Genomic DNA, 9,351 nt, shown 5'->3' on the forward strand with positions numbered 1-9,351 from the left:
TGACAACGGTGAAACCCTTGCTTAAGCTTGCCATGGAAAGGAGTAAGAAGGATTGGATGAAGACAGTAGGAAAGCAGAGAGACGGAAGGGAAGGCATCTTCATGCGCTTATCTGAAGTTCCTACCAATGAATTACATAAGTATCTCTATCTTTACCTTTGTGTTATTTTCGTTCATCACCATTACTATTTGAGTTTGCCTGACTAAGATTTACAAGATGACCATAGCTTGCTTCAATACTAACAATCTCCGTGGGATCGACCCTTACTCGCATAAGGTTTATTACTTGGACGACCCAGTGCACTTGCTGGTTAGTTGTGCGAAGTTGTGTAATGCCATGGTATTGAGCTACCAAGTTTTTGGGGTTCATGACCGGGGATTATGAGAGTTGTGAAAAAGTATTTGTTCACAATTTCGCGCACCAGTCTTCTTGGAGATGGGCCTCTTAATGGGGATGAGAGTATCACGATCAATCCACACCTTGGAAGCATCACAGAGGTGGAAAATCAGGTGCGAGAATGCCAGTCTGGCATTGGTGGAGGCATTAGAGGCAATACTGTAAATCCCTTGTGGAATAACTCGCTCCACCTCTATATCATTACCGAGCATGATACAATGAATCATCACTACTCAGTCTATAGTAACCTCAGAGCAGTTGCTCATCGGGATGATGGAGCGCTGAATGAACTCTAACCATCCCCTAGCAACCTGCTTCAGATCGTGCCGTCCCAACTGGCCAGGCTGCCCCTATGAATTGAGCCTCCAATGGGCCTCCGAAAGGCATATGTTCATGAGAATCTGCTCAGGCCTCCGGTCCCTCTTGACCCTCTCAGTGTAGGACTTGTCATCATCCCCAGTCTCTGGCAGGTGAAATGTTTCTCTGACACTCTGTGGACTAAAATCAAGAACTCGCCCTCAGACTATGGTACGCCAGTTCTTGGGGTTGGGGTTTACGCCCTTCACATGCTTGTAAGTCACCCAAGCATTGGCGTAGAACTCTTGGATCATGAGTTGGCCCACCTCAGTAAATGGGTTGCACATTGTACAAGAGCCCCTCCTCTGGATCTCAGACTGTATCCCCAGGTACTCGTCCGTTTTAAGATCAAACTGAACCTCTGGAATCACCTTTTTTCTGCCTAGTGATCTCATGGAAGTGGTCCTCATGGACCTTGGAGCTGAATCGATGTGAATCAAAAGGACCAATCATTGGGGACTTCTCTCTCCTCTTCCTATAGGAGGACTCTCCGGTCTTGGGTTCCAACGGTAATAATAGGTGAAAAGAAGAAAGAACGGCATGGCCACACCGAACTTAGAAAGTTGCTCGTCCTCGAGCAAAAGAAAAGAAAATAGTAGGAAAAATGAAAGAAATGGTGGTAAAAAAAGAAAGAAAAAGATGGTGGAAGGGAATGGAAAAATATGGGGAATATAAATAAAATAAAAAGGAGTATGTGAGGGGGGTAAGAAAAAAGGGTGAAGTAGGAAAGAAAAGAATAATGGAAGCTGAACAAAAATATGAGAAATAGTAGAATAAAATAAATAAAATATAAGAAGGGGTTTTGTGTGTGAAAAAAGAAGAGAGGGATTAGTTTGGGGGTAAGTAAAAAATGAGAGGACGGGAGTTGTTTGTTATGGTAAAATTGGGGGTGAAAGTTTAGTTTACATAGATAGAGGGGGGCAGGGGTTCAGATAGGGGGAGAGGGAAAATGGAATGATCAAATGAATGGTGGGGTTGGGGTGTTGAGTGGGGAATTGAAGAAAAAATTAATGGGGAAGGGGAGTTGACTGATAAACCACTATTTTATGATTGATTTTATATTGAATTGAGTGGAATTTATCCATTATTCTCACACTTATACATAGAATTCGGATGTTTTACATTTTCCTTCCTAATTTTGTCCTATAATTGAAAACATGCTTCTTTGGCCTTAAATTTTCTCATTTTAATCCTCTCTTATTACCATTCGATGCTGTAATATTTTTATTAAGTGTTTTCAGGGTTTATAGGGCAGGAATGGCTTAGAGGATGGAAAGGAAGCATGCAAAAGTGGAACAAATACAAGAAATTGAAGGAATTGCTAAGTTGTTAATCCTGACCTCTTCGTACTAAATCGATCATAACTCGAGCTACAGAGATCTGAATGAGGCGGTTCCAGTTGCATTAGAAAGCTAACATTCGGGGCTTCAAAATGAGGTGTAAATTGCCATAGTTATCTTGTATTTAGGTGACACGTACGAATCACCCATGCGTGCGCGTCGCAGAACCAGCGTGACCAGTGCAAGAGGCAAGCGACGCGTACGCGTGACTAGGAATTGTTCAGCGACGCATACGCGTGGCTGATGATGAGCGGATAATTTATACGCTTTTTGGCATTGTTTTTAGGTAGTTTTTAGTATGTTTTAGTTACTTTTTAATATATTTTTATTAGTTTTTGTGCAAAAATCACATTTCTGGACTTTACTATGAGTTTGTGTGTTTTTCTATAATTTTAGGTATTTTCTGGCTAAAATTGAGGAACCTGAGCAAAAGTCTGATCCAGAGGCTGAGAAAGGACTGCAGATGCTGTTGGATTCAGACCCTCCTGCACTCGAAGTGGATTTTGTGGAGCCATAGAAGCCCAATTGGTACATTCTCAATTGTGTTGGAAAGTAGACATCTTGGGCTTTCTAGCAATGTATAATAATTCATACTTTGCCCGAGATTTGATGGCCCGATTTAGCATCCAAACGCCCACCAGAGACCTTTTTTGGCGTTAAACGCTGGAACTGACACCAGAACTGGAGTTAAACGCCCAAACTGGCATCCAATCTGGCATTTAACTCCATAATGGCCTATGCACATGAAAGCTTCAAAGCTCAACCCAAATACACACCAAGTGGGCCCCCGAAAGTGGATTTCTGCACTATTTGCACTTAGTTACTTATTTTCTGTAATCCCTAGTAACTAGTTTAGTATAAATAGCACTTTTTACTATGTATTAGGGAGCTTATGCCATTTTTATATTTGGGAGGCTGGCCATTCGGCCATGCCTAGACCTTTTTCTCTTATGTATTTTCCAACGGTGGAGTTTCTACACCTCACAGATTAAGGTGCGGAGCTTTACTGTTCTTCATGAATTAATGCAAGTACTATTATTTCTCTTTTAATTCACGCTTACTTTTTCTCCAAGATATACTCTCGTACTTAATTTAGTTAAGTCAGAATGAAGGGGTGACCTATGACAATCACCCATTATCTTCGTTACTCACTTAGCCAAGATCCACGTGCCTGACAACCACAAGCGGTCTACATGATGTTCAACGTAGTCATTGGACGACAGTCAGAGTATAATCTCTTGGGTCTCTGATCCACAGATTTGACTCACCTCTCCTGACAACAGAGCATTCGAATCCGTGAGATTAGAATCTTCATGGTATAGGCTAGAACCCATTGGCAGCATTCCTGAGATCCGGAAAGTCTAAACCTTGTCTGTGGTATTTCGAGTAGGATCTGGGAGGGGATGACGGTGACAAGCTTCAAACTCGCAAATGTTGGGCACAGTGACAATGTGCAAAAGGAAAGAGAGATCCTATTCCGACACAAGTGAGAACTGACAGATGATTAGCCGTGCGAAAACCGTACTTGGACCATTTTCACTGAAGGGAGCACACATGATTGGATGAAGAAAATAGGAAAGTAGAGGTTCAGAAGCAACAAAGCATCTCCAAACGCTTATCTGAAATTCCCACCAATGAATTACATAAGTATCTTTATTTTAATTTACGTTTTATTTATCTTTAATTATCAAAACCTCAAAACCATTTGAATCCGCCTGACTAAGATTTACAGGATGACCATAGCTTGCTTCAAGCCGACAATCTCTGTTGGATCGACCCTTACTCGCTTAAGGTTTTATTAATTGGACGACCCAGTGCAATTGCTAGTTAGTTGTGCGGAGTTGCAAAACTGTTATTGCAATTTCGTGCACCATGTTTTTGGCGCCGTTGTCGGGGATGGTTCAAGTTTGGACAACTGACGGTTCATCTTGTTGCTTAGATTTGGTAATTTTATTTTATGTTTAAGCTTTTTATTTTTTATTCTCGAAAAATACAAAAAAATTTAATAAAATCATAAAAACCAAAAAAATTTTATGTTTTTTGTTTGAGTCTACTGTCCAATTTTAAGTTTGGTGTCTTGCATGTCTCTCTTTCTTAGATTTTTGAAAATTCATCATGTGTTCTTTCTTAATCTTCAAGTTGTTCTTGATGATTTTCTTTGTTTAATCTTATGATTTTCTTGTTTCGTGTTTTATGTTGTTTTTCATATGCATTTTCGAATCCAGAGTGTCTAAACATTCAAAATTTCTAAGTTTGGTGTCTTGCATGCCTTTCTTTTCTTAAAAATTTTCAAAAATATATTCTTGATGTTCATTGATGAGCGAATAATTTATACGCTTTTTGGCATTGTTTTTAGGTAGTTTTTAGTAGGATCTAGTTACTTTTAGGGATGTTTTCATTAGTTTTTATGCTAATATCACATTTCTGGACTTTACTATGAGTTGTGTGTTTTTTTGTGATTTCAGGTATTTTCTGGCTGAAATTGAGGGACCTGAGCAAAACTCTGATAGGAGGCTGACAAAGGACTGCTGATGCTGTTGGATTCTGACCTCCCTGCACTCGAAATAGAGTTTTTGGAGGTACAGAACTCCAAATGGCGCGTTCTCAACGGCGTTGGAAACTAGATATCTAGCGCTTTCCAGCAATATATAACAGTCCATACTTTATTCAAGATTAGATAACGTAAACTGGCACTCAACGCCAGTTCCATGCTGCATTCTGGAGTAAAATGACAGAAACACGTCACGAACCAGAGTTGAATGCCAAAAACATGTTACAACTTGGCGTTCAACTCCAAAAGAAGCATGTGCACGTGTAAAGCTCAAGCTCAGCACAAGCACACACCAAGTGGGCCCTAGAAGTGGATTTCTGCATTAATTACTTACTTCTGTAAACCCTAGTAGCTAGTCTAGTATAAATAGGACACTTTACTATTGTATTAGACATCTTTGGTCTCAGTTTTATTCTATTGTTCATCTTAGGAGACTATTGATCACGTTTTGGGGGCTGACCATTTGGCCATGCCTGGACAATCACTTATGTATTTTCAACGGTGGAGTTTCTACACACCATAGATTAAGGGTGTGGAGCTCTGCTGTACCTCAAGTTTTAATGCAAGTACTACTATTTTCTATTCAATTCAATTTATTCCTATTCTAAGATACCATTCGTACTTCTACCTGATGGATGTGATGATCCATGACACTCATCATCATCCATCTTTATGAACGCGTGCCTGACAACCACTCCCGTTCTACAAGCGAGAGCTAGAGTGTGTATCTCTTGGACTCCTGATGCACGACGCATGGTTGCCCCTCGACTGACAACCAAGCCTTCCATTCTGTGAGATCAGAGTCTTCGTGGTATAAGCTAGAATTGATGGCGGCATTCATGAGAATCCGGAAAGTTTAAACCTTGTCTGTGGTATTCCGAGTAGGATTCTGGGATTGAATGACTGTGATGAGCTTCAAACTCGCGATTGTTGGGCGTGATGACAAACGCAAAAGAATTAATGGATTCTATTCCGACATGATCGAGAACCGATAGATGATTAGTCATGCCGTGACAGAGCATTTGGAACTTTTTCACTGAGAGGATGGGATGTAGCCATTGACAACAGTGATGCCCTACATACAGCTTGCCATGGAAAAGAATAAGAAGGATTGAAAGAAAGCAGTAGGAAAGTAGAGATTCAACAGGAACAAGCATCTCTATGCACTTATCTGAAATTCTCACCAATGATCTACATAAGTTTTTCTATCTTTATTTTCTGTTTATTTATTATTATTATTCGAAAACTCTATCACCATTTATTATCTACCTGACTGAGATTTACAAGATGACCATAGCTTGCTTCATACCAACAATCTCTATGGGATCGACCCTTATTCACGTAAGGTTTATTACTTGGACGACCCAATACACTTGCTGGTTAGTTGTGCGGAGTTGTGACAAAGTGTGATTCACGTTTGAGAGCACCAAGTTTTTGGAGCCATTGTTGATGATCACAATTTTGCCTATCAAGTTTTTGGCGCCGTTGCCGAGGATTGTTGAGTTTGGACAACTGACGGTTCATCGTGTTGCTCAGATTAGGTAAATTTCTTTTCAAAAAATTTTTTTCAAAAAATCTTTCAAAAATTTATCACCTGTTTTCGAAAATTTTCAAAGTTTTTAAGAATGAATTCTAGAGTTTCATGTATTATGTTAAAGCCTAGTTTGCTGTAAAGCCATGTCTAATTCTTTTGAATTGAGGCTTTGTCTTCACATGCTTGAACTATGTATCCTAAAGTTGGCTGGCTATTAAGCCATGCCCAACCCTTGGATTGGAGCTTTAGGCTAACATTGAAAGATTCCTGGAATTCTCCTTAAAAATTTTGAATTTCTTATTTTCTTTTTCCTATATGTTTTTCAAAAAAAATAAAAGAAAATACAAAAAAATCATAAAATCATAAAAACCAAAAATATTTTGTGATTCTTGTTTGAGTCTTGTGTCATGTTTTAAGTTTGGTGTCCATTGCATATTCATCTTGCTCTTGCAATTTTCGAAAATTCATGCATTCATATTGTTCTTCATGATCTTCAAGTCGTTCTTGGTAAGTCTTCTTGTTTGATTTTGATGTTTTCTTGTTTTGTGTCTTTTATTGTTTTTCATGTGCATTTTTGCATTCATAATGTCTAAGCATTAAAGATTTCTAAGTTTGGTGTCTTGCATGTTTTCTTTGCATAAAAAATTTTTCAAAAAAATATGTTCTTGATGTTCATCATGATTTTCAAAATGTTCTTGGTGTTTATCTTGACATTCATAGTGTTCTTGCATGCATCATGAGTTTTGATTCATAATTTTTATGTTGTGAGTCATTTTTGTTGTTTTTCTCTCTCATCATTAAAAATTCAAAAATAAAAAAATATTTTTCCTTATTTCTCTCAAAATTTCGAAAATTTGAGTTGACTTAGTCAAAAATCTTTTAAAAACTTAGCTATTTCTTATAAGTCAAGTCAAATTTTCAACTTTAAAAATCTTATCTTTTCAAAAAAAAAAAAAAAACAATTCTGTTTCAGTTTTTTTTTACTATTTTTTGAAAATTTTTAATTTGAATTTTAAAATCGTTTTCTTATCTTTAAATCATGATTTTCAAAGGCTTTACTAACAATTAATGTGATTGATTCAAAACTTTGAAGTTTGTTACTTTCTTGTTAAGAAAGGTTCAATCTTTAAATTCTAGAATCATATCTTTTAGTTTCTTGTTAGTCAAGTAATCAATTTTGATTTTAAAAATTAAATCTTTTTCAACCATATCTTTATAATCATATCTTTTTATCATATCTTTTTAAAAAATTTGATTTCAAAATATCTTATCTAACTTCTTATCTTCTTATCTTTTCAAAATTGATTTTAATATCTTTTTCAACTAACTAATTAACTTTTTGTTTGTTTCTTATCTTTTTCAGAACCAGATAACTAATTTTCCCTCTCAATTTTTCGAAAATATCTCATTCCTTTTCAAAATTCTTTTAATTAATTAATTGTTTTAAATTTTAATTTTAATTTTATTTCTCCTTTAATTTTCGAAAATCATTAACTCCTTTTCAAAAACTATTTTCGAAAACTTCTCTCTCATCTTATTCTATTTATTTATTCATTTCCTAACACTTCTCTCCATCTCAAATCTCTGCTCCTATCCTAACCTTTGTGTTTGGATTCTCCTTCCTATATTCCCTTCTTCTCCTACTAACATTAAGGAATCTCTATACTGTGACATAGAGGATTCCTCTTCTTCTTCTGTTCTCTTCTCTTTCATATGAGGAGGAACAAGGAAAAAGGCATTCTTGTTGAAGCTAATCCTGAACCTGAAAGGACTCTGAAGAGGAAACTAAGAGAAGCTAAATTACAACAATCCAGAGACAACCTTATTGAAATTTTTGAACAAGAAAAGAATATGGCAGCCGAACCTAAGAACAATAATGCAAGGAGGATGCTTCGTGATTATACTACACCTACTTCCAAATTTGATGGAAGAAGCATCTCAATTCTTGCAATTGGAGCAAACAATTTTGAGCTGAAGCCTCAATTAGTTGCTTTGATGCAACAAAACTGCAAGTTTCATGGACTTCCATCAGAAGATCCCTACCAGTTTTTAACTGAGTTTTTTGTAGATTTGTGAGACTGTTAAGACTAATGGAGTAGATCCTGAAGTCTACAGGCTCATGCTTTTCCATTTTGCTGTAAGAGATAGAGCTAGAACATGGTTGGACTCACAACCTAAGGATAGCCTGGACTCTTGGGATAAGCTGGTCACGACCTTCTTGGTTAAGTTCTTTCCTCCTCAAAAGCTGAGCAAGCTTAGAATGGATGTTTAGACCTTCAAGCAAAAAGATGGTGAATCCCTCTATGAAGCTTGGGAAAGATACAAGAAGATGACCAAAAAGTGTCTTTCTGACATGTTTTCAGAGTGGACCATGATTGATATATTCTATTATGGTCTATCTGAGTTTTCTAAGATGTCACTGGACCATTCTACAGGTGGATCTATTCACCTAAAGAAAACGCTTGCAGAAGCTCAGGAACTTATTGAAATGGTTGCAAATAACCAATTTATGTACACTTCTGAGAGGAATTCCGTGAATAATGGGATGCCTCAGAGGAAGGGAGTTCTTGAAATTGATGCTCTAAATGCCATATTGGCTCAGAACAAAGTGTTGACTCAGCAAGTCAACATAATTTCTCAAAGTCTGAATGGATGGCAAAATGCATCCAACAGTACTAAAGAGGCATCTTCTGAAGAAGAAGCTTGTGATCCTGAGAACCCTGCAATGGCAGAGGTAAATTACATGGGTGAACCTTATGGAAACACCTATAATTCATCATGGAGAAATCATCCAAATTTCTCATGGAAGGATCAACAAAAGCCTCAACAAGGCTTTCATAATGGTGAAAGAAACAGGTTCAGCAATGGCAAACCTGATGAGCGGATAATTTATACGCTTTTTGGCATTGTTTTTAGTATGCTTTTAGTATGTTTTAGTTAGTTTTTATTATATTTTTATTAGTTTTTATTTAAAATTCACTTTTCTAGACTTTACTATGAGTTTGTGTTTTTTTTCTGTGATTTCAGGTATTTTCTGGCTGAAATTGAGGGACCTGAGCAAAAATCTGATTCAGAGGCTGAAAAGGGCTGCAGATGCTGTTGGATTCTGACCTCCCTGCACGCGAAGTGAATTTTCTAGAGCTACAGAAGCCCAATTGGCGGGCTCTTAATTG

At 37.3% G+C, this 9,351-nt stretch overlaps 1 non-coding gene across 1 annotated transcript; it reads right to left on the minus strand.

The window, feature by feature from the left end:
• Positions 1-8,429: 8,429 nt before the first annotated feature.
• On the minus strand, positions 8,430-8,533 carry LOC127747883 (small nucleolar RNA R71). Its single transcript, XR_008009830.1, has one exon. It is a non-coding gene; the product is annotated as a small nucleolar RNA R71 (small nucleolar RNA).
• Positions 8,534-9,351: the final 818 nt, after the last annotated feature.

This window comes from Arachis duranensis, chromosome 5 (assembly GCF_000817695.3).
Source record: "Arachis duranensis cultivar V14167 chromosome 5, aradu.V14167.gnm2.J7QH, whole genome shotgun sequence".
NCBI lineage: Eukaryota > Viridiplantae > Streptophyta > Magnoliopsida > Fabales > Fabaceae > Arachis > Arachis duranensis.